General features: G+C 42.6%; 1 protein-coding gene across 9 annotated transcripts in view; it reads right to left on the reverse strand.

The window, feature by feature from the left end:
- The window catches only part of ADAM12 (ADAM metallopeptidase domain 12), a 686,181-nt gene that overhangs the window by 285,591 nt on the left and 374,949 nt on the right, over window positions 1–25,641 (reverse strand). The gene's annotated exons all lie outside the window — the stretch shown is intronic.

Genomic DNA, 25,641 nt, shown 5'->3' on the forward strand with positions numbered 1-25,641 from the left:
GGAAACGCCCAGTTTAGAAGAGGTTTGCTATGGGGATTTGCTTCTAAACTGGGCAGTTCCCTGAGACAGGTGTCATCAGAGAGGACTTAGACAGAAAAGAACAACCTTAACTTCAGAAGCTCATAAGTACTGAAAGGATTAAGATTTTTTTAATAGAAGTAATTTACAAATCTGGAGCCAGTTGATATATATAAAAAAGTTTTTTCCTGGAATACCCCTTTAAGCTTGGCATAAATCGCTGCTCAGTCAGAGGATAGAGGTACTGCACAATACAAAGTTGAGAAAGAGGTGAAAAACTAACGGCACTCGATGGTCATGCTTCATTCGTTTATTCCCACAAGAGGTCACTTCACATGTCGGGAGGGGGTAGAAAAGAAACGGGACGACGAGCGCTCGTTTCGCGGCTACACGCCGCTTCTGCCGGTCCCTTGGACCGGCAGAAGCGGCGTGTAGCCGCGAAACGAACGCTCGTCGTCCCGTTTCTTTTCTACCCCCTCCCGACATGTGAAGTGACCTCTTGTGGGAATAAACGAATGAAGCATGACCATCGAGTGCCGTGAGTTTTTCACATCTTCCTCAACACTGTTTACATTAAACTGGGTTAGGGCCGTTTCTCATCGAGACTTTGACAGGGTATAATCTTGCAGCCCCACTCAGCCGTTCCTTCTCTATTCATAATTTCCTCATTTGGGACTATTCATCACCCCCCCCCCCCCCCTATCCAATACTCCTGAACTCACTTCAAAGACAAAGCTCCATTCCCCCTCAAAACACTAGTGATAAGAGATATCTCTCATTCCAGCCCATGACCTCAACTCATTATATGATGACTGCTTCGGAGAGTCTGGAACATGTAAAGTGCTGCCAAACCCCCCAGCCTCATTTCCTGGTGAAGAACATAATGCTGTTCGACTTAGAGGAATCTATTACACATCATCTCAGGGATGTTTCATCTGCAAATACTCCACTTAAAGCTGTTAAAACAAAAGCTGTAATACTATACATTCATGCACATAGCGTTCCACGCGAGCAGCCAAAACGGGAAGAACAGTGCAAGTTCTATAGTTGCCATTCATCAAAATAAAGGTATGTCTGGGATATGGAATCTGGCAACGGCTTCGTATGTGTCTGGAAGCACCCACGAGAACTGTATTGGTAACTTTTTTTAACATTCCTTGTGATCACTTCATAAGCTATAAATAACCTTTTTAAGCATTTAAATTAATAGGGTTATATATGGTTAATAAAAACGTATACTTTACCCAGGGTATAAGTGCAAGATAGTGGTCAGCGCGACCCCTGGGACCCCCAAAATCTCCAAAACGGGCCCGACTCCCATCGCTGAGCACCCTGGCCCCAACCTCCATGCTAGTGTCGTCACTGACGGCCCGCTCAGCCAATCCCCAGTCAATGTGATGTCCCACCTGAGGGGGTGATAGGCAGAGCGAGTTGCTACTGCCGAGACTAGTTTGTCTCAGAAGGTGGAGGCCGGAGCACTCAGTGGTATAAGATAAGCCCCTTTCTGGAGATCGCTGGGGGTCCCCAGTAGGTCCCAATGGTCAGAAGGAGACCTTACAATTTAAACATTTTATGGGTATTATCATTGGATGGGGTGATACTAATTGGCACATACCAATGAACAAGATAATGGCTAATCACATCTTTTGTTAGGCTATTTAAAGGGGTACTCCGGTGAATTCAACTGGTACCAGAAAGTTAAACAGATTTGTAAAATACTTCTACTAAAAAATCTTAATCCTTCCAAAACTTATTAGCTGCTGAATACTAGAGAGGAAATTCTTTTCTTTTTGGAACACAGAGCTCTCTGCTGACATCACGAGCACAGTGCTCTCTGCTGACATCTCTGTCCATTTTAAGAACTGTCCAGAGTAGGAGAAAATCCCCATAGCAAACATATGCTGCTCTGGACAGTTCCTAAAATGGACATATATGTCAGCAGAGAGCACTGTGGTCATGATGTCAGCAGAGAGCACTGTGTTCCAAAAAGAAAAGAATTTCCTCGTAGTATTCAGCAGCTAATAAGTACTGGAAGGATTAAGATTTTTTAATTGAAGATTTTTACAAATCTGTTTAACTTTCTGGCACCAGTTGATTAAAAAAAAAAAAAAAAAAGTTTTCCACCGGAGTACCCCTTTAAGTCATTATTATTGACTGCACATGGCTTTGTGTAAATAGGTGATGTGTGACGGACAATGATGAACAAAAAGAGGCTTTCTATAATAGTGTTATCCATACATCAGTTTAGCTGTGGGACACCAAAAGTGACAGCAATAGACATGTGCGCTATTAGACCATTTTCTAAAAAAAAATCAACACCTTAAAGGAGTAATCTGGCACGCACTTTTTTCCTTTTATCCCGTCCGGGCTGCAAAATAAAAGAAAACACACTTTCTCTTACCTGCCAACGAGCCCCCGGAGCTCCGGTACACTCCGGTACAGGTGTTCGGTCCCCGGGCTGTATTCTTCTTACTTCCTGTTAGCCCGGCATGTCACACGGAGCTTCAGCCTATCACTGGCCGAGGCGGGACATCGCTGTGGCTGGTGATAGGCTGAAGCTCCGTGTGACGTGCCGGGCTAACAGGAAGTAAGAAGAATACAGCCCAGGGACCGAACACCTGTACCGGAGTGTACCGGAGCTCCGGGGTCTCGTTGGCAGGTAAGAGAAAGTGTGTTTTCTTTTATTTTGCAGCCCGGACGGGATAAAAGGAAAAAAGTGCGCGCCGGAGTACTCCTTTAACTCTTTCTCTAGGCAGGGGATTCAGACCTTTCTATCAGAAAAAAAGAAGCTCTGAATGCTATAGAGATATACAGTATTAAATAGGCACTGTCATTTTACAATCTTGCATAAATCAATAGTTCAAGGGAATTTATGGAACGTTGCAATGTATTTTATCAGACGCCTTTTCTTCCCCAGCTCCTATACTCATACATACATTCATACATTAGGGGGGAAAAAGCTCAAATTCCTTATGAAAGTTAAAGGGGTACTCCACTGGAAAATATATATATTTTTTAAATCAACTGGTGCCAGAAAGTTAAACAGATTTGTAAATTACTTCTATTAAAAAAATCTCACTCCTTCCAGTACTTATCAGCTGCTGTATGATCCACAGGAAGTTCTTTTCTTTTTGAATTTCCTTTCTGCCTGGTCACAGTGCTCTCTGCTGACACCTCTGTCCATTTTCGGAACTGTCCAGAGCAGGAGAGGTTTTCTATGGGGATTTGCTTCTACTCTGGACAGTTCCTAAAATGGACAAAGGTGTCAGCAGAGAGCACTGTGGTCAGACAGAAAGGATATTTAAAACGAAAAGAACTTCCTGTGGATCATACAGCAGCTGATAAGTACTGGAAGGATTAAGATTTTTTAATAGAAGTAATTTACAAATCTGTATAACCTTCTGGCACCAGTTGATTTAAAAAAAAAAAAAAAGTATTTTCCAGTGGAGTACCCCTTTAAGATAGAGTATCAGCTCACTGTAGGATCACATTAAGTGATGCCTGTAGAATTCTATAGAGAAGGGGGAGTGGCTGGAGAGGACCATACACTGACAGACGACAAAGAGGCTACAGAAGTTTATAGTAAGTATAAGATCTCATCCCAGTGCTTGACTCACACATTACACTGCTCAATATTACTCTATAATGTCCCCTATGCTGCTGCTATTTTCAAGGGGTGTGCTGTAGAAATATAGGGCAGCAGGATTTTCTCTTCTATGTGTGTGAAGTGTATAGAAGACATCACAGAAATAAGTCTTCACCCACTTACTAAGAGACAATTAGAGATGGAGACTGCAAAGGGGATAACTGGAGAAAAATGCCATATGCAAGTTACATGGTGGCCGAAAATAACGTTGCTCCTCCTGTAGACACATAACAGCTTTTTCAGAAAAGATATTTTATAACAATTCAACTGATACTAAAGTAGGTATTTCTTTAGGATGGACTTTAAAGCACATGTTACACAGACATTGATACTTTTTAATATACCGTATTTTTCGTCCTATAGGAAGCACCGGCATATAAGAAGCACCCAATTTATAGGGTCAAAATCAAAAAAATAAAGATTCTGAACCCAATAGTGGTCTTCAACCTGCGGAGCTCCAGATGTTGCAAAGCTACAGCTCCCAGCATGCCCGGACAGCCGTTGGCTGTCCGGGCATGCTGGGAGTTGTAGTTTTGCAACATCTGGAGGTCTGCAGGTTGAAGACCACTGGATAGGAGGTAATACTCACGTGTCCCCGCCGCTCCGGACCCGTCACCGCTGCCCTAGATATCGCTCCATCGCTGTCGCCGTGTCCCCGTCGCTCCGGAACGTCTCTGCTTCCGGCCAAGTATCCTCGCTCTCCGTCGCCGCCATCACGTCGTTACGCACGCCGACGCACGTGCTCGACGACGTGATGACGAGGAAGGAGAGCGCCGGCCATACAGGGGATCCCTGAACGGAGAAGACACCGAGGAGGCAGGTAAGGTCCCTCCCAGTGTCCTGTAAGCACTAATCCGGCTATTCAGTCAGGCTGTTCGGGACCGCCGCGGTAAAATCGCGGCGGTCCCGAACAGCCCGACTGAACAGCTGGGTTAGTGTCACTTTCCCTTCAGACGCGGCGGTCAGCTTTGATCACCGTGTTTGAAGGGTTAATACAGGGCATCACCGCGATCGGTGATGTCTTGTATTAGCCGCGGGTCCCGGCGATAGGGGTGTATTCGCCGTATAAGACGCACCAACTTTCCCCCCCAGTTTTGGGGAAGAAAAAGTGCGTCTTATACGGCGAAAAATACGGTATATAAAAGTTGTAACAAATTGTGAATTCTCGTAACAGGTTCTCAAGGGCCACAGCAACGTTAAACACGAAAGTTCCCATCGGTATACTGCTATTCACCTGTTGGAGGCACTTGAAGACTGAACTCTACATCAATATATTTTACCTTCCCCTTCCAAGCTTTAAATTGGAATTCTTCTACCTGGCCACATCCAAGTTTATACAGCTCTTTGGAAAAGATCAAACATTTCCAGTAAGTATGAAGAGCAGAACAGATTTCTTGCAATCACCAAAATTAGGTTTAATTTAAAATAAAGTGTGACAGATTGAATTTCGAGAGCAGTCCACTCCATGGCTGACTAATGCAAAACCTGTCTCAGGCCTTAAGCTGATCTGTCATACTTTTGGTAACTTCATCTTCACAATAGAAATGCTAGAATGAACCTTGTATTGTGCAAGAAGTTCAGCATTCTGCAAAAATGGGCTGAAAATTGGAAAATGATGTCATGGTTTCATTTGCTAACAGGACTGTGAGCCCTAAGTACGACACCATCCCACATACATGACTGGGATTTATCTATCTAGGGTCCCCTCCCAATGAGGTCACCTTATTGTGGTGGGATGGTTCACACTATTTGGCCAAATGGTAAGCGAAGCACTTCAACTTTTCATTTTTCATCATAGCAACATAGCATTTCCTATTTCATCTACCGTATTTTTCGCCGTATAAGACGCACTTTTTCTTCCCCAAAACTTTGGGGGGAAAGTTGTTGAGTCTTATACGGCAAATACCGCAGCGATCCCTGCGGCCATCAACGGCCGGGACCCGCGGCTAATACAGGACATCACCGATCGCGGTGATGCCCTGTATTAACCCTTCAGACGCGGCGATCAAAGCTGACCGCCGCGTCTGAAGCGAAAGTGACACTAACCCGGCTGCTCAGTCGGGCTGTTTGGGACCACCGCAGTGAAATCGCAGCGTCCCAAACAGCTTACAGGACACCGGGAGGGACCTTACCTGCCTCCTCGGTGTCTGCTCCGTGCCGGGATCCCCCTGCATGGCCGGCGCTCTCCTTCGTCATCATCACGTCGTCGCGCACGCCATCCCGTCATCCAATAGGAGTGGCGTGCGTAGCGACATGATGGCGGCGACGGAGGATACAAGGCAGCAGAGACGTTCCGGAGCGACGGGGACACGGCGACAGCGATGAAGGGCGACATCCAGGGCTGCGGTGATGAGCGGTGACGGGTCTGGAGCGGCGGGGACACGTGAGTATTACCTCCTATAAAAGTGGTCTTGAACCTGTGGACCTCCAGATGTTGCAAAACTACAACTCCTAGCATGCCCGGACAGCCAACGGCTGTCCGGGCATGCTGGGAGTTGTAGTTTTGCAACATCTGGAGGTCCGCAGGTTGAAGATCACTGTCCTATACTTTACATTGTATTTGGTTCAGAATCTTTTATTTCTCGATTTTCACCCTTTAAAATTGAGTGTGTCTTATATGGCGAAAAGTACGGTATATCTTTGTAGCAGTGTGCTGCAGTATTCTCCTGCTTTGTATCTATCTATCTATATAATCATATTATAGATAGTATATATCAGTTATACACCCACACTCCATGTAGATTGCTTGAGGCTAAAGCTAATTTTTTGTTTGTTAAATACTTGTGCTTTTTTTCTTTTATTTTGTAGATGTCAATATATAAGTACAGTCATGGCGGTGGTGCTTTCAATGGGTTTTATTCGTTTTGATTTGCTTTGATATTTGAAAACAGTGCCACTCTTGTCTATAGGTTAATTCTGGTAGTGCAGCATTCAGGTGAATGCGACTAAGTCATGAGAACGGGCTCAGTGTTGCCTTGGACACACCCCTTTCTGAGCAGTGGACATCGGTATGAGTGAGCATCAGATCAGAGGAATTTATGAGCCAAATACAGAAACCAGATACATAAAAAAAGACATGGAAAGCATCTACATGGCCTAGCGAGTAACATTAGAAGCATTATTTTATTTTTCTGTGATATGACAGGTACGCTTTAAAGGAGTACTCCATTTTTTTTTTTTTTAAATCAACTGGTGCCAGAAGGTTAAACTGATTTGTAAATCACTTATATTAAACAAAATCTTAATCCTTCCAGTACTTATCAGCTGCTGTATGCTACAGAGGAAGTGCTTTTCTTTTTTTATTTCTTTTCTGTCTGACCACAGTGCTCTCTGCTGTCCAGAGCAGGAGAAAATCCCCATAGCAAACCTCTCCTGCTCTGGACAGTTCCTGACATGGACAGAAGTGTCAGCAGAGAGCACTGTGGTCAGACAGAAAATACATTCAAAAAGAAAAGCACTTCCTGTGGAGCATACAGCAACTGATAAGTACTGTAAGGATTAAGATTTTTAAATAGAAGTAATTTCCAAATCTGTTCAACTTTCTGGCACCAGTTGATTTAAAAAAATAAATAAAAATTTCCACCGGAGTACCCCTTTAAAGGGGTATTCCAGGCAAAAACTTTTTTTTATATATATCAACTGGCTCCGGAAAGTTAAACAGATTTGTAAATTACTTCTATTAAAAAAATCTTAATCCTTCCAATAGTTATTAGCTTCTGAAGTTTTCTGTCTAACTGCTCAATGATGATGTCACGTCCCGGGAGCTGTGCATAATGGGAGAATATCCCCATAGGAGCTGCACAGCTCCCGGGACGTGAGTCATCAGAAAGCAGTTAGACAGAAAACAGCAACTTATCTTCAGAAGCTAATAACTATTGGAAGGATTAAGATTTTTTAACCCCTTAAGGACTCAGGGTTTTTCCGTTTTTGCACTTTCGTTTTTTCCTCCTTACCTTTTAAAAATCATAACCCTTTCAATTTTCCACCTAAAAATCCATATTATGGCTTATTTTTTGCGTCGCCAATTCTACTTTGCAGTGACATTAGTCATTTTACCCAAAAATGCACGGCGAAACGGAAAAAAAAATCATTGTGCGACAAAATCGAAAAAAAAACGCCATTTTGTAACTTTTGGGGGCTTTCGTTTCTACGCAGTGCATATTTTGGTAAAAATTACACCTTATCATTATTCTGTAGGTCCATACGGTTAAAATGATACCCTACTTATATAGGTTTGATTTTGTCGCACTTCTGGAAAAAATCATAACTACATGCAGGAAAATTTATACGTTTAAAAATGTCATCTTCTGACCCCTATAACTTTTTTATTTTTCCACGTATGGGGTGGTATGAGGACTCATTTTTTGCGCCGTGATCTGAAGTTTTTATCGGTATGATTTTTGTTTTGATCGGACTTTTTGATCACTTTTTATTCATTTTTTAATGATATAAAAAGTGACCAAAATACGCTTTTTTGGACTTTGGAATTTTTTTGCGCGTACGCCATTGACCGTACGGCTTAATTAATGATATATTTTTATAGTTCGGACATTTACGCACGCGGCGATACCACATATGTTTATTTTTTATTTTTTTTACACTGTTTTATTTTTTTTATGGGAAAAGGGGGGTGATTCAAACTTTTATTAGGGAAGGGGTTAAATGACCTTTATTAACACTTTTTTTTTACATTTTTTTTGCAGTGTTATAGGTCCCATAGGGACCTATAACACTGCACACACTGATCTCTAATGCTGATCACTGGCGTGCATTAACACGCCTGTGATCAGCATTATCGGCGCTTGACTGCTCCTGCCTGGATCTCAGGCACGGAGCAGTCATTCGTCGATCGGACACCGGGGAGGCAGGTAAGAGCCCTCCCGGTGTCCGATCAGCTGTTCGGGACGCCGCGATTTCACCGCGGCGGTCCCGAACAGCCCGACTGAGCAGCCGGGTCACTTTCACTTTCACTTTAGAAGCGGCGGTCAGCTTTGACCGCCGCTTCTAAAGGGTTAATACCGCACATCGCCGCGATCGGCGATGTGTGGTATTAGCCGCGGGCCCCGGGCGTTGATTACCGCCGGGACCGACGCGATATGATGCGGGATCGCGGCGCGATCCCGCTTCATATCGCGGGAGCCGGCGCAGGACGTAAATATACGTCCTGCGTCGTTAAGGGGTTAATAGAAGTAATTTACAAATCTATTTAACTTTCCGGAGCCAGTTGATATATATATATATATAAAAAAGTTTTTGCCTGGAATACCCCTTTAAGTCTCAGGAAGGATTGCCACCATGCTACCAGCTAAGAAGCAAAAATCTGAACAGCAGTAAAGCTAAGGATCCATCGAGGTGGGCAGAAAAAAATAAACTATTTATATGAGGAACCTCTTCTGTGAAAATCAAATGCATGTTTTCATTTCCTCAACCTCTCAGGATTATTTGTCACTGGAATATTGTATAAATGATTGGAAATGATGATGAATCCCTCCGGTCAAGGATTTGTTCACCAAACCTGTTTCACTTCCATTTATGGTAGATACACTGCTGCCAGGAACGCCGCAAGACGTGTTATTGTTAGCTATCGCAATCAAATTTATTTTATTCTTATTTTGCTCAATTTCGCCTTTTTTATTCATTTTTTTTTTTTTTTAAAGGGAAAAACCACATTATTCAAGGGTTTGGATAATCAGGCATATTTAAAGGGGTACTCCGGTGAAAAAAAAACTATTTTCTTTTTAAATCAACTGGTGCCAGTAAGTTAAAAAGTTGAAATTTTTAACCCCTCCAGCAATTATTGGCTGCTGTATTCCCCACAGGAAGTTCTTTTCTTTTTGAATTTATTTTCTGTCTGTAAAAACAGTGCACTCTGCTGACACCTCTGTCCATGCCAGGAACTGTCCAGAGTAGGATAGGTTTGCTATGGGGCTTTGCTCCTGTTCTGGACAGTTCCTGAGACAGACAGAGGTGTCAGCAGAGAGCACTGTGGTCAGACAGAAAAGAACTACACCGCTTCTTCTGGAGCATACAACAGCTGATAAGTACTGGAAAAGTTAAGATTTTTAAATAGAAGCAATTTACAAATTTGTTTAACTTTCTGGCACCAGTTGATTTAAAAAAAAAATATGCTTTTCACCTGAGTACCCCTTTAACTTCAAAGTTGGTCAATGTGGAAAAGCTGACTGGGGAAGAATAAAGCCGCGTTCACAGGTCCAGTCTAGGTCAGGCTGCTTTAATGCACATTTAATACTCATGTATTTTTGCATTCATATTGCTTGGGAAAGTCTCAGCCCCTCTGTGGATCCAAACTGAAAGGATCATAGGTTAATGTGATGATTGGATTGAGGCCTCTAGACCAGTGTTTGTCAACCAGGGTGCCTCCAGCTGTTGCAAAACTACAACTCACAGCAAAACTACAACTCAGAGGCATAGGCTGTCCGGGAATGCTGGAAGTTGTAGTTTTGCAACAGCTGGAGAAACACTCGTTTGTAAACACTGCTCTAGACCCACAGTCGGGTTGGGACTTGTGTCCTTAAAGGGGTACTCCGGTAGAAACTTTTTTTTTTAACAACTGGTGCCAGAAAGTTAAACAGATTTGTAAATTACTTCGATTAAAAAATCTTAATCCTTCCAGTACTTATTAGCTGCTGAATACTACAGAGGAAATTATTTTCTTTTTGGATAGAAGTAATTTACAAATCTGTTTAACTTTCTGGCACCAGTTGATTTAAAAATAAAGTTTTCCACCGGAGTTCCCCTTTTATACAGATGCACACAGATGTCCATATTGCATTTTATATTACATATGTGTGAAACCAAACTGTTTATTTTCCCTGCAGTGCCATCATTAGTGAAATAGTTTTTGTTTAGTTTTTGCCTATAAAGTCCACATTCCCCATCACTAGTCGTACAGCACCATTTGTTTTATTCCAGTGTAGCTGCTTCTATATGTTTTATTTTTTTAGCATGGTCATGTGATCACCAGTCTGACAAAAAAAAAAAAAAAAGTTACAGTGCTTAAAGGGGTATTCCATTATCATGAGACTTGTAGTTGGAGGGAGGGAACTCCAACAGGAAATAGCCATTTCACAAAAAGAAAGCAGTAACGTTATGGTGGACTCAGAACATAGCCATTTAGCTCCAAGACAAGCACGGATGCTTCCTAAGCATGTCCATTACTGTCTGTCAGGTAAGTACTAAAGTCACCTTATGGGGGATAACCCCTTTAATGTGAGTCACAGGAGTTCTGACTTCCGTGGACAACAGAATGACATTATAACCTACCAGATCCTTCCTTCTAACTCCTACAAACTATCTACAGGGAGTCCTATATACAGAGGGCAAATAACCTACTAAAGGGTCCTACATACAGGTGGCAAACTACCTACAGGGGGAAGACTATATACAGGGGGCCCTATATACAAAGGGAAAACTACCTACTGAAGGGTCCTACATTCAGGGGGCAAATTACCTACAGGTGTGTCCTGCATATAGGGTGGTCCTACCTACAGAGGCAAACTACCTTCAGGGGGAAAACTATCTACAGGGGTGTCCTATACACAGGGGAAAACTACCTACAGGGGGTCCTTGCAATGAGGACATTATATAGGGGGGAAAAAAAAGCCCACCCTGTGAAAAGCCACACACACAAACTCCTCCCACAATAAAGCGCACTCATAATAAGCCACACCCCTGTCAAAATGTCTATGGAAACTATTTGAAATGTTGGCAGCTATGGGTTTGATATGGGAGAGAAATTGTTCTTTATCCAGTCATTTCTAATCTGTGAAGAAGCTCAGCAGCAAGTGTTCAAGTTCCCAACAGCGCCACCTAGGTGCAACAATGCATTACACAGTGTTCATTAAAAACCAAAAAGCTTTCTTTGTAATTCAAGGAGATACTGGGTCCTCGAGTGAGAAGAATAGTCCAAAACACAACAAACAATACAAAAGCATCTATAAAAAAAACAACAACACATTTTGCCGATTCGGTTTCCAGAGATCACAATACCCCTGATTAAGTGCAGATCTCTGTGTTTTCATATCTTTATAACACGCGGTCCTAGTGTGGTGTCTCAGTACAGCTATATTGTGTCAAGGTATTGTAGGCCCTGTCAGATTGAGACCTCTAGTGTCCTGGGGGCTCCCCTGCAGGGACTCAACCATTTCTAATGTGTATTTGCACTGTTATAACTTAATAATCTGTTATTAGGTATCTGTAGCTTTAAGTATGTTACCTAGCAACCTCATGCTCAGTCAGGGTATGTGAGAGTGGAGGACTGAGGGCTAGACTAAACTTTTGTGTAAGGTATTATGTTATTACTTGTATGTAACTTTATTGTTAATCCCAAAGGAGAGACAGACAACTCTATGGTCCACAGCTGCATGGCCAATGGGCTTTAGTTTTGCCTTCCCTCATAAGGGGTGGCATTTCCTGTGTAGGTCAGTTCTGGTGTGTAGTTCAGTTCTGGAGAGTCTAGGTGGAGTTCAGTGGAGTTGAGGAGCACAGTTCAGGGGTCAGCAGTTCTGGAGAGTTCAAGTGTGGAGAGAAGCTGAGTGGAGTGGAGTGCAGGAGTTCAGGAGAGAAGTCGAGTTCAGAGTAAAGCAACTCATTTTCAAGTCAGAGTACAGAGTGGAGAAATATCCAGCCTTTACTTCAGCCTTGATCAGAGAATTCCTAAAGGACAATTCATTATCCTCCGGCGAAAAGCCACAAATCTACCGACACTTCAGTAAGTGACTTTAATCTCAAGCCTAATATAGCGCAGAGCTAAAACTCCTAGTCCGGCCGTAAGAGCCAAGCATATAAGCAATATCAAGTCCAGGCACAGCAAGCTGTGTGGTCCTCTAGAGACTGTCTGTTAACCCTTTGGGAGACTTTGGTTGAGCGCTGTGGAGATTGTACCACCTATCTTCAAGTTAGTAAAGCCTCCGTTAAACTGCAACCTAGTGGGGAGTCAATTCTTTACTTGCTAGCCTGTGGGGAGACGGAGCTCCCCGGACTTGTAGTACCCCGGGAGATACCAAGACTACAGTGGCGTCACGTGACATTAAGGGTTAATACCATCCGACCCTGGGTTCATAACTCCCCCCAAGAACCAAGTAGCTAACCCAAGCGTAGCGGTGGCTGCGGACCTCACCCGTGGCCACCACACTAGCTCTTATGCAGCTTAATTTACATCTCCGGAGACTTCAGGCTATAAATACTAAATAATACATACGCTGTTTAAAGTTTATTCAGCTGACAGCTAAGGTCAGAAAAAAATTGGCTAAAAAATAGTGAAATATTTTTTGCCAAATGATGCTGCACTTAGATGCTTGGACTTACTTTTATCCTAAAAGCTCTTTAATGTGCAACAAATTTCCATTATACCCTATGTTTAAAAACCTCACCAGTTTCGGGATCTTTGCTTGCAGTCAGTCAATGACCTGTTCTTGTTTACATTCAGAGGCCCCCTAGCTGTCGCCTTTGTAACTAACAGAACCTGTGTCAGTCTGGGTTCCCGTTACGTTTTCCCCCATACAGGAGCGCATACGACAGGGGAGAGCTAAAACCTCGCACTCCCGTATGCCCTTCTATGCGCTCCCGTATGTAATTCATTTCAATGAGCCGACGGCAGTGAAACGTTTGGTCCGGTCAGCTCATTTTTGCCCTGTATGCGCCACGGTTTTAGGTCCGGTTGTAAAAGCGCATACGGGGCAAAAATGAGCCAACCGGACCAAACGTTTCACTGCGGTCGGCTCATTGAAATTAATTACATACGGGAGCGCAAGGTTTTAGCTCTCCCCTGTCGTATGCGCTCTCGTATGGGGGAAATCGTAATGGGAATCCAACCTCAACTGGAAAAACTTTGAACTATGGATTTAAACATTCGTTGACCATAAGCAGACATGGTAGGGAAATGAAACACCAAATATATTACAATGTAGCAAACTGTTTCATTAGAAAATGAATAACCATTATTTTTTATAAAACTAGATGTTGTATTCATATCCTGTACTGTCATACCACTGTTATTATTTTTGAACTACTTGTCCAGTCTTCCTAAATAAACCTTGTGTGAGAAAAAAAGCAACAATGATGCTCTTGTCCTTATATCCCAACTTTATATTTCATTCTCCATTCCCATCCTCATCTCCTGTCTTCATACCTCATCCTCATATGTCATCCTCTCATCCCAACCTCATATCTTGTCCTCATATTTTCCTCATATCTTGTCCTCGTATTTTCCTCATATCTTGTCCTCATAATCCGTCCTTACATCCCATCCTTATATTTCAACCTCATATCCTGTCCTCATATCCCAACCTTATATCCTGTCCTCATATCAGTCCTCATATCAGTCCTCATATCCCGACCTCATATCCCTTCCTCACATCCCGTCCTCATATCCCATCCTCATATTCCATTCTCACATCCCATCCTCATATCCCGACCTCATATCCCAACCTCCTATCCCGTCGTCATATCCCAACCTCATATCCTGACCTCATATGCCAACCTCATATCCCGACCTCATATCCCAACCTCCTATCTCGTCCACATATCCCGACCTCATATCCTGTCCTCATATTTGTCCTCATATCTCATCCTCATATCCTGTCCTCATATTCTATCCTCATATCCCATCCTCATATCCTGTCCTCATATCCTGTCCTCATATCCCATCCTCATATCCTATCCTCATATCCTATCCTCATATTCTATCCTCATATCCCGTCCTCATATCCCATCCTTATATCCCGTCCTCACATCCCATCCTCACATCCCATCTTCATACCTCGATCTCAAATCCCATCCTCAGGTGGGGCTAAGCTGTGATGAAGAGATTCTAGGCTCAAAATGGAAAGGGGCTTGGCTTCAGGGGGGGTCTTGGAGGAGGGGTTGTTGTCTTGTGTGAAGGGGGTGTGACTTGCAAGCTCCGGAGAAGCTTGCGAAATAAGGTATCGGAAGTCCCACAGACTTGCATAGGACTTAAAACAAAAACCAAACCTTGTAAAAGGGGGTGGGTTAGGGTTAATTTAACTATTCTATATCTTTACTTGACATGTAAAAAAAAAACATGTGTACCAAGTCTCATTGAAGTATCTCCAGCCATCTGGAAGTTACATTTAAACACACCCTGTGGGAGATTTATCAAAACGTATTTAGAGGAAGAGTTATGCAGTTGCCCATAGCAACCAATCAGATTGCTTCTTTCATTTTTCAGAGGTTTTTTTTTTAAACGGAAAGAAGTAATCTGATTGGTTGCTATGGGCAACAGGTTGTGATAAATCTCCCCAATTGAGTCTTCATTGTAGTCTTTATTGCCCATATTAACCAAACACAGCTAAGTTTCCATATGACAGCTCTGGTAAAGTGGATTCTCATTTCTACTTTGGGCATTTTTTGGTAATCTCCCCAGAAATATAAATTACCTGTAATGTTTGTTTTTGTGTTTTTGCATATTTCCATTTTAGGCCTGTTCAAAATTTTATTTTATGTTTGAACTGTTTTCTGTGCTATTCTCGCTGGCTGGGGAATAGTTAATGCTATTAGCCAATGGGAACTCTATGGGGCTATGTAATCCCGAGCTCTGCTGAACTCTGTGCTGGTTATTGGTTTTACCTTTGTTATGTCTGTTTGTCTGAGTTTTAGCCATGGTTGATTCCTGTTTATTATATAGATTTTAGTCTGCTTGATTTTAAGTACATTTTTAGGATTACATATGTCTGTTCTGTTTTAACCTTGTTATATCTTAGTCTGTGTTCACACTGTTAGTCTTGCTTGTACCCATGCTCTGTATTTTGTATTCCTGTTTAGAGTCCTGACCTGTATTCCTCCATGTTATGGTGTTTGGTTTTGTATATTCCTGTTTGTTATCTTGATCCGTTCTCAGTCTAGTGTTCCGTGTATTATATTTCTGTTTCCTTCTAGGTCAGCATCCTGATCACACAGTGGATTGTGCCCTCTGGCTAGCTAATACAGTGACCCCCCGACCTACGATGGCCCGACATACGATCATTTCAACATACGATGGCCTCTCAGAGGCCATCGCATGTTGAAGGCAGCATCAACATACGATGCTTTTGTATGTCGGGGCCATCGCATAAACGGCTATCCGGCAGCGCAGACTGCTTCAGCTGCCGCCGGATAGCCGTTTAAGGTGCCCCGTGTGGTCCGGTGACGATCACTTACATGTCCCCGGTGCTCCAGACCGTCCTGGAGCGTAGTGACGTGATGACGGCGATAAGGAACGACGATCCCGGGCAGCGGAGATGCTCTGGAGGGGCGGGGACACCACGGGGATGCGGCGACAGCGATGGACGGCGACATCCAGGGCAGCAGTGACTGTCCGGAGCGACAGGGACACATAAGTATAACTTCCTATATTTAACATTGCATGGATCCCTCAACATACGATGGTTTCAACAAACGATGGTTCATTTGGAACGAATTACCATCGTATGTTGAGGGACCACTGTATTTGGCTTTGGTATTGATGTTCCTCCATGTTTGGAGGGGGGAGTCTAGTTTGTTCTTTGTTCAGTGTGAACAGTGTTCTATGTTTCCTGACCTGTTTAGTGTTTGACAATCAGTTCATCTGTTCATCCCCTGCATCTCCCGGTTTTTGCTGTATACTTATTCCATATCTAGTCTTGTTCATTTATTCATATCTACCGTTTGTCTTGATTCTGGTTTCTGAACTGTATGTTAGTACGCTATATCCTGACCTGTTTGTATATTTATATCCTGTCTGGTTTATCTGGTTGTTTGGTTGTTTTCCCATTATGTTTCTGACATATCCCTGAAGTTTTTGATCTGCCATTTAGGGCGGATGGGGAAGTGGGCAGGGAGAGTATTTCTAGGGACTGCTTAGGGCTCACTCTCCCTGTACACCCCAGGTTATGATATTGCCAAGTCCCAGGTACAAATTTAGTATCAGGGCCTAGAAGGACTATTATGACTGCTTGTTTTCTGCATTTGGTCCATATGGCTATATTCACCATTTATAAGTCCACTTTACAAGTATTTCACTTTAATATGGACTTAACTAGATAATTTTTTTTACAAGGAGGGATCACCAGCTAATTCCCATTAGTATTTTGATGCTCCAACCACAAAAGCAGACAGCATTTTTGTCACTTCCAAATAATAGCAAACAGCAAACAATTCCACATGTTTAATCTGCTCTGCAAATGAAATAAAATATGCATGATTGAGCTACGTCTAGTAAAATACAGCTGTCAGGCATGTGGTTCCTTATTTAGAGTCTCGTTTCTGGAAAATGACTAAATAGACACCAGCCACCCTTGAGTAAAGATGGCTAAATTACTTCTAAATGACTGAAAACATCTCAAGCCTGCAAGACGACTTATTAGTTTCACTGCACATTGGGGAGAGTGATAAAGACTTGTGCTTTGGTTATGATTCCCCTGGTCTGTGTGAACTGCGGTTCTACTAAATCTACATAAAACGCCATCCGGTAGTGAAGAAACATAATGTCAAATTTGTGTATGAGAGTCCTAAGTGACTAAACCTGCATTGAAGGAATTGCCCTGGTTCCTTATTGGTGGACTAAGATCCACCAAAAGAATTGTTGAAAGACCTTCAAGGCTCCACAATGAGAAACACACACCCTGGTTCTTTATTGGTGAGTCAAGATCCACCAAAAGAATTGTTGAGAAACCTTCAAGACATCCATGAAGAAGGTGCTCCACAATGAGAAACACAAACCCTGGTTCTTTATTGGTGAGTCAAGATCCACCAAAAGAATTGTTGAGACACCTTCAAGACATCCATGAAGAGGGTGCTCCACAATGAGAAAGTCATGCCCTGATTCATTATTGGTGAGCTAAGTTCCATCAAAAGAATTGGTGAGACACCTTAAAGGGGTACTCCGGTGGAAAACATTTTTTTTAAATGAACTGGTGCCAGAAAGTTAACCAAAATTTTAAATGACTTCTATTAAAAAATCTTTACCCTTCCAGTACTTTTTAGCAGCTGTATACTACAGAGGAAATTCTTTTCTTTTTGAATTTCTTTTTTGTCTTGTCCACAGTGCTGTCTGCTGACACCTCTGTCCATATCAGGAACTGTCCAGAGCAGGAGAAAATCCCCATTGCAAACCTATGCTGCTCTGGGCAGTTCCTGACACGGATAGAGATGTCAGCAGAGAGCACTGTGGACAAGACAAAAAAATTAACAAAAAAATAGAATTTCCTCTGTAGCACACAGCTGCTCACTGCTAAAAAGTACTGGAAGGGTAAAGATTTTTTAATAGAAGTCATTTACAAATCTGTTTAACTTTCTGGCACCAGTTGATTTAAAAAAATATTTTTTTTCCACCGGAGTACCCCTTTAACCCCTTCCCGACCTATGACATACCTGTACGTCATGGGTGGCAAGGTGTTCCCGACCCATGACATACAGGTACGTCATGGACATTACTGCCGCTACTCGCGGCATCCCGCAGCGCCCGGAAAGATGGTGGCTATCACTGATAGCCAGCCATCTTACCGTGCGACCACGGGGGGTTTCATCCCCCACCCCCCCCCAGCGATCGCTGCTATCAGCTGGTCAAATCTGACTAGCTGATAGCAGCGTTTCGCTATCAGAATACTTAGCAGCGCGGTGTGTGAGTTCCGATCACGGGGATCGGGACACACACCGCTCTGCTAAGTGTCCCTGACCCGTCCCCCGGCGTCACTTACCCGTCCGAGCGGTGTCCCGAGCGGTCCCGGCGTCCTCCATGCGGTCCCGACGTCCTCCAGGCAGTCCCGGCGGCGCTGCGTCCCGGAGGTGAGTTTCCGGCAGCAGTGCAGCATCTTCATTGGCAGCAGTGAGATCGCCGTAAAGCGATCTCACTGCTGCCTCTGAGAGTTTCAAAACTGCAACTCCCAGCATGCCCAGACAGCCTTTGGCTTTCTGGGCATGCTGGGAGTTGTAGTTTTGCAACATCTGGAGGTCCACAGTTTGGAGACCACTGTATAATGGTCTCCAATCTGTGCTCTTCCAGATGTTGCAAAACTACAAATCTCAGCATGCTCAGTCTGTCCAGGCATGCTGGGAGTTGTAGTTCTCTAACATCTGGAAGAGCACAGATTGGAGACCATTATACAGTGGTCTCCAAACTGTGGACCTCCAGATGTTGCAAAACTACAACTCCCAGCATGCCCAGACTGCCCAAGCATGCTGGAAGTTGTAGTTCGGCAACATCTGATCCTTCAGATATTGCCGAACTACAACTTCCAGCAGGCCTTGGCAGTCTGGGCATGCTGGGAGTTGTAGTTTTGCAACATCTGGAGGCACACTAGTTGGGAAACATTGTCCGTTTCCTACCTCAGTGCCTCCAGCTGTTGCAATTGTTGCAAAACTATAACTCCCAGCATGCACTGACAGACCATGCATGCTGGGAGTTGTAGTTTTGCAACAGCTGGAGGCACACTGGTTTGGAAACACTAAGTTTGGTTGCAAAACACTTGAAAGTTTATTACTTAACTTAGTGTTTCCAAACCAGTGTTCCTCCAGCTGTTGCAAAACTACAACTCCCAGCATGCACGGACAGCCAAAGGGCATGCTCGGAGTTTGCAACAGCTGGATGTTTGCCCCCTCCCCCCAATGTGAATGTACAGGGTACACTCACATGGACGGAGGTTTACAGTGAGTGCTGCAAGTTTGAGATGGCGCAAATTTTGCGCTGCAGCTCAAACTTCCAGCGGCAAACTTGCTGTGAACCTCTGCCCATGTGACTGTACCCTAAAAACACTACACTACACTGACACTAACCTAAAATAAAAAGTAAAAAACACTACATATACACATACCCCTACACAGCCCCCCTCCCCCCAAAAAATGAAAAACGTCTGGTACGCTACTGTTTCCAAAACGGAGCCTCCAGCTGTTGCAAAATAATAACTCCCGGTATTGCCGGACAGCCATTGACTGTCCAGGCATGCTGGGAGTTTTGCAACAGCTGGAGGCACCCTGTTTGGGAATCACTGGCGTAGAATACCCCTATGTCCACCCCTATGCAAATCCCTAATTCAGGCCTCAAATGCGCATGGCGCTCTCTCACTTTGGAGCCCTGTCGTATTTCAGGGCAACAGTTTTGGGACACATATGGGGTATCGCCGTACTCGGGAGAAATTGCCTTACAAATTTTGGGGGGCTTTTTCTTCTTTAACCCCTTATGAAAAGGTGAAGTTGGGGTCTACACCAGCATGTTAGTGTAAAAAAATAAATTTTTTACACTGACATGCTGGTGTTGCCCCATACTTTTCATTTTCACAAGAGGTAAAAGGGAAAAAAGACCCTCTAAATTTGTAACGCAATTTCTCCTGAGTACGGAGATACCCCATATGTGGGCGCAAAGTGCTCTGGGGGCGCACAACAAGGCCCAGAAGGGAGAGTGCACCATGTACATTTGAGGCGATTTGCACAGGGGTGGCTGATTGTTACAGCAGTTCTGACAAACGCAAAACAATAAATATCCATATGTGACCCCATTTTGGAAACTACACCCCTCACGGAATGTAATAAGGGGTGCAGTGAGCATTTACACCCCACTGGTGTATGACAGATTTTTGGAACAGTGGTCTGTGAAAATGAAAAATAAAATTTTTGATTTGCACAGTCCACCGTTTCAAATATCTGTCAAACGCCAGTGGGGTGTAAATACTCACTGCACCCCTTATTACATTCCATGAGGGGTATAGTTTCCAAAATGGGGTCACATGTGGGGGAGTCCACTGTTCTGGCACCATAGGGGCTTCCTAAATGGGACATGCCCCCCAAAAACCCTTTCAGAAAAACTCACTCTCCAAAATCCCATTGTCGCTCCTTCCCTTCTGAGCCCTCTACTGCGCCCACCGAACATTTTACATACGCATATGAGGTATTTCCTTACTCGAGAGAAATTGGGTTACAAATTTTAGGGTGATTTCTCTCCTTTTACCCCTTGTAAAAATTAAAAAATTGGGTCTACAAGAAAATGCGAGTGTAAAAAATGAAGATTTAGAATTTTCTCCTTCACTTTGCTGCTATTCCTGTGAAACACCTAAAGGGTTAAAACACTTACTGAATGTCATTTTGAATACTTTGGGGGGTGCAGTTTTTATAATGGGGTCATTTATGGGGTATTTCTAATATGAAGATCCTTAAAATACACTTCCAACCTGAACTGGGCCCTGGAAAATTACGATTTTGAAAATCTTGAGAAAAAATGGAAAATTGCTGCGGAACTTTGAAGCCCTCTGGTGTCTTCCAAAAGTAAAAACTTGTCAATTTTTTAATGCAAACACAAAGTAGACATATTGTATATGTGAATCAATATGTAATTTATTTGGAATATCCATTTTCCTTTCAAGCAGAGACTTTCAAAGTTAGAAAAATGCTAAATTTTCAAAATTTTCATGAAATTTTTAGATTTTTTACCAAGAAAGGATACAAATATCAGTGAAATTTTACCGATAAAATAAAGTAGAATATGTCACGAAAAAACAATCTCGGAATCAGAATGATAAGTAAAAGCATTCCAAAGTTATTAATGTTTAAAGTGACAGTGGTCAGATTTTCAAAAAATGCCCAGGTCATGAAGGTGAAAATGGGCTGGGTCATGAAGGGGTTAATGACATCCATGAAGAAGGTGCTTCACAATGAGAGACTTATGCTTGGCTTGTTGGTGCATGGTGCCCTTGCATCTTCTTGCAGATAAGTCTTTTCCGCCTACATCTGCTCTAGACTTTCTCCTTATCTATGCCCCCTATGTGCTTATGCTATTAATATAGATTACAGATTCTAATACAAATTTGGCCCGATCATTGCTCTGATAATTTTGGGCACAAACAGTAAGACATCCATAGCATAGAACAATGATCTAAGCATGCTGGAAGTTGTAGTTTTGCATCCTCTGCAGGTCCACACTTTTGAGACCACTGGCATACAGATTGCTAAAACATGCCTCTTAGATGCCTCTTAGCATAACTACGCCCCTTGAGACCATGTGAGTTATGACATACAGTATTGTCTCTGACTGCATAGAATGCCTTAAAATGGGTCTAAGCGGAGGTTATAGAAGTAGATTACACCGTATTATAACTTGGCTTCATGGGTTCAGAGGATAAAGAAAACACATCCTGGAATATTCCTGTAGGGTAGGGTCATGTGCTGTATTTTGCTGCATATTTGCTCCTGCACATTTTCCTACCCATTGAAGTCAATAGGTAGCAAAATACGACATGTTTGACCCTACCCTTAGGGTGTTTTCACATGTACAGTATCCTCCAGGATTTAAAGCTGCAGATTTGAAGCTGTGTTCAGTTGTTTAGTTTGCACTGCACTCTACAGCATAAAATCTGCAGCTTCAAATCCTGTAGATCCAATACTCGCAGGATATTGTTCACATGAGTGGGTGTACTTTCAAACTCGCAGCATGTTTCCCGCTGCAAGTTTGAAAGGGGGCGGGCTCTCCTCAGCAAAGGGGGTGGGCTCTCCCTTATGGGAGATACTGTATATAATGTGAGTGGTGGACTCACTTATGGGAGATACTGTATATAATGTGAGAGGTGGACTCATTTATGGGAGATACTGTATATAATGTGAGGGGTGGAGTCACTTATGGGAGATACTGTATATATATATAATGTGAGGGGTGGACTCGCTTATGGGAGATACTGTATACATAATGTAAGAGGTGGACTCACTTATGGGAGATACTGTATATATAATGTGAGGGGTGGACTCACTTATGGGATATACTGTATATAATGTAAGGGGTGGACTCACTTATGGGAGATACTGTATATATAATGTAAGAGGTGGACTCACTTATGGGAGATACTGTATATATAATGTGAGGGGTGGACTCACTTATGGGAGATACTGTATATATAATGTGAGGGGTGGACTCACTTATGGGAGATACTGTATATAATGTGAGGAGTGGACTCACTTATGGGAGATACTGTATATATAATGTGAGGGGTGGACTCACTTATGGGAGATACTGTATATAATGTGAGGGGTGAACTCACTTATGGGAGATACTGTATATATAATGTGAGGGGTGGACTCATTTATGGGAGATACTGTATATATAATGTGAGGGGTGGACTCGCTTATGGGAGATACTGTATATATAATGTAAGAGGTGGACTCACTTATGGGAGATACTGTATATATAATGTGAGGGGTGGACTCACTTATGGGAGATATTGTATATATAATGTGAGGGGTGGACTCAATTATGGGAGATACTGTATATATAATGTGAGGGGTGGACTCCCTTATGGGAGATACTGTATATAATGTGAGGGGTGGACTCACTTATGGGAGATACTGTATATATAATGTGAGGGGTGGACTCACTTATGGGAGATACTGTATATATAATGTGAGGGGTGGACTCACTTATGGGAGATACTGTATATAATGTGAGGGGTGGACTCACTTATGGGAGATACTGTATATAATGTGAGGGGTGAACTCATTTATGGGAGATACTGTATATATAATGTGAGGGGTGGACTCGCTTATGGGAGATACTGTATATATAATGTAAGAGGTGGACTCACTTATGGGAGATACTGTATATATAATGTGAGGGGTGGACTCACTTATGGGAGATACTGTATATATAATGTGAGGGGTGGACTCACTTATGGGAGATACTGTATATAATGTGAGGAGTGGACTCACTTATGGGATATACTGTATATATAATGTGAGGGGTGGACTCATTTATGGGAGATACTGTATATAATGTGAAGGGTGGACTCACTTATGGGAGATACTGTATATATAATGTGAGGGGTGGACTCACTTATGGGAGATACTGTATATAATGTGAGGGGTGGACTCACTTATGGGAGATACTGTATATAATGTGAGGGGTGAACTCACTTATGGGAGATACTGAATATGTAATGTGAGGGGTGGACTCATTTATGGGAGATACTGTATATATAATGTGAGGGGTGGACTCACTTATGGGAGATACTGTATATAATGTGAGGGGTGAACTCACTTATGGGAGATACCGTATATATAATGTGAGGGTGGACTCACTTATGGGAGATACTGTATATATAATATGAGGGGTGGACTCATTTATGGGAGATACTGTATATATAATGTGAGGGGTGGACTCACTTATGGGAGATACTGTATATATAATGTGAGGGGGGACTTACTTATCGGAGATAATGTATATAATGTGAGGGGTGGACTCACTTATGGGAGATAATGTATATATAATGTGAGGGGTGGACTCATTTATGGGAGATACTGTATATTATGTGAGGGGTGGAGTCACTTATGGGATATACTGTATATATAATGTGAGGGGTGGACTCAATTATGGGAGATACTGTATATATAACGTGAGGGGGGACTTACTTATCGGAGATAATGTATATAATGTGAGGAGTGGACTCACTTATGGGATATACTGTATATATAATGTGAGGGGTGGACTCATTTATGGGAGATACTGTATATAATGTGAAGGGTGGACTCACTTATGGGAGATACTGTATATATAATGTGAGGGGTGGACTCACTTATGGGAGATACTGTATATATAATGTGAGGGGGGACTTTCTTATCGGAGATAATGTATATAATGTGAGGGGTGGACTCACTTATGGGAGATAATGTATATATAATGTGAGGGGTGGACTCATTTATGGGAGATACTGTATATTATGTGAGGGGTGGAGTCACTTATGGGATATACTGTATATATAATGTGAGGGGTGGACTCAATTATGGGAGATACTGTATATATAACGTGAGGGGGGACTTACTTATCGGAGATAATGTATATAATGTGAGGGGTGGAGTCACTTATGGGAGATAATGTATATATAATGTGAGGGGTGGACTCAATTATGGGAGATAATGTATATATAATGTGAGGGGTGGACTCAATTATGGGAGATAATGTATATATAATGTGAGGGGTGAACTCACTTATGGGAGATAATGTATATATAATGTGAGGGGTGAACTCACTTATGGGAGATACTGTATATATAATGTGAGGGGTGGACTTACTTATGGGAGATACTGTATATATAATGTGAGGGGTGGACTCACTTATGGGAGATACTGTATATAATGTGAGGAGTGGACTCACTTATGGGAGATACTGTATATAATGTGAGGGGTGGACTCATTTATGGGAGATACTGTATATATAATGTGAGGGGTGGACTCACTTATGGGAGATACTGTATATATAATGTGAGGGGTGGACTCATTTATGGGAGATACTGTATATATAATGTGAGGGGTGGACTTACTTATGGGAGATACTGTATATAATGTGAGGGGTGGACTCACTTATGGGAGATACTGTATATATAATGTGAGGGGTGGACTCAATTATGGGAGATACTGTATATATAATGTGAGGGGTGGACTCACTTATGGGAGATACTGTATATATAATGTTAGGGGTGGAGTCACTTATGGGAGATACTGTATATATAATGTGAGGGGGGACTCACTTATGGGATATACTGTATATATAATGTGAGGGGTGGAGTCACTTATGGGAGATACTGTATATAATGTGAGGGGTGGACTCACTTATGGGATATACTGTATATATAATGTGAGGGGTGGACTCACTTATGGGAGATACTGTATATATAATGTGAGGGGTGGACTCACTTATGGGAGATACTGTATATAATGTGAGGAGTGGACTCACTTATGGGAGATACTGTATATATAATGTGAGGGGTGGACTCACTTATGGGAGATACTGTATATATAATGTGAGGGGTGGACTCCCTTTTGTGAGATACTGCAAATGCCATAAAAGCCCTGTTTTGATGTGTCCACTTTCACTTTATCTTTAATTAAGTACAGTTTTTTGGGGTATTTGGGGATTTTTGGTTCTTTGAATATAAGCCAGATGAAGCAAAGCTAGTCTAGTTACTAAACTTACTTCCCTAACCTGTGTTTGGTTTCTGGTATCAAATTTCTTT

The sequence above is a fragment of the Hyla sarda genome, chromosome 7, assembly GCF_029499605.1.
Source record: "Hyla sarda isolate aHylSar1 chromosome 7, aHylSar1.hap1, whole genome shotgun sequence".
Classification (NCBI taxonomy): Eukaryota; Metazoa; Chordata; class Amphibia; order Anura; family Hylidae; genus Hyla; species Hyla sarda.